At 34.7% G+C, this 1,048-nt stretch overlaps 1 protein-coding gene across 1 annotated transcript in view; it reads left to right on the top strand.

Moving 5' to 3' along the window:
* The window catches only part of COL4A3 (collagen type IV alpha 3 chain), a 161,038-nt gene that overhangs the window by 150,728 nt on the left and 9,262 nt on the right, over window positions 1-1,048 (top strand). The window lies entirely within an intron of this gene.

The raw sequence follows: 1,048 nt of genomic DNA, 5'->3' as shown, positions 1-1,048 counted from the left end.
GAACCTAAATAAGAGATCACCTCCGCCCTCCTGTGTCAGGGCGGAAATTAGACACCGAAGAGACAGCAAACAGAAGCCAAATAAACAAAGGGAACTGACTGGGAAGGGACTGGTGCAACAGATTAAAATCCCTGTAGGTAACATTGACTACACCAGAAGGGGCCTGTAGCTATCGAGAAGTGTAAGCTGGAATGAGGAGCTATCTGAAACTGAACTGAACTCACACTGACCACAACAGCTCCAGAGAAATTCATATATATATATATAATTTTTTAATTAAAAAAATTTTTTTCTTTCCCTTTCTTTTTTATTTTTTCACTTTTATTTTCTTTTAAAATTCCGTATTACTCCTTAACTTTCATTATCATATATTTTTACAATTTTTTTAATTAGGGAAAAAAATTTTTTTTCTTTTTTTTCTTTTTCTTGTTTTTCTCTCTTATTTCCTTTTAAAGTCCTCTAATACTCCTCTATTATTCCTAAATTTTCATTTTAATTTCACTATAACCTTGCAGAAAAAAAAGAGAAGCCCTATTTTTAAACCAAACTTCATATATATTTCTAAATTTTTTTGGTGCTTTTGTTTTTAAATATTGGATTTTAAAGAGACTAACCTCTATGCTAGATTTTTAATCTTTGTTTTTCAGTATATGATATAAATTTTGGACATTTAAGAATCCAATATTCAGTTCTCATTTCTATTCACTAGTGTGTTGCTTACTCTCTCCCACTTCTGACTCTCCATTTTCTACCTCAGAACACTTCTATTTCCTCCTTCCCCCTTCTCTTCCCAATCCAATTCTGTGAATCTTTGTGGGTGTCTGGGCTACAGAGAACACTTTGGGAACAGACAACTGTGTAGATCTGTCTCTTTCCTCTTGAGTCCCCCTTTTTCTCCTCCTGCTCATCTCTATCTCCCTCCTCCCTCTCCTCTTTTTCATGTTACTCTGTGAACCTCTCTGGGTGTCCCTCACGGTGGAGAATCTTTTCACCATTAACCTAAAAGTTTTATTATCAGTGCTGTATAGTTGGAGAAGTCTTGAGACTA

This window comes from Cervus canadensis, chromosome 24 (genome assembly GCF_019320065.1).
Source record: "Cervus canadensis isolate Bull #8, Minnesota chromosome 24, ASM1932006v1, whole genome shotgun sequence".
In the NCBI taxonomy this organism is placed as follows: Eukaryota; Metazoa; Chordata; class Mammalia; order Artiodactyla; family Cervidae; genus Cervus; species Cervus canadensis.
The sequence above is the reverse complement of the archived record's forward strand: the minus strand, read 5'-3'. Positions and strand labels throughout refer to the sequence as shown.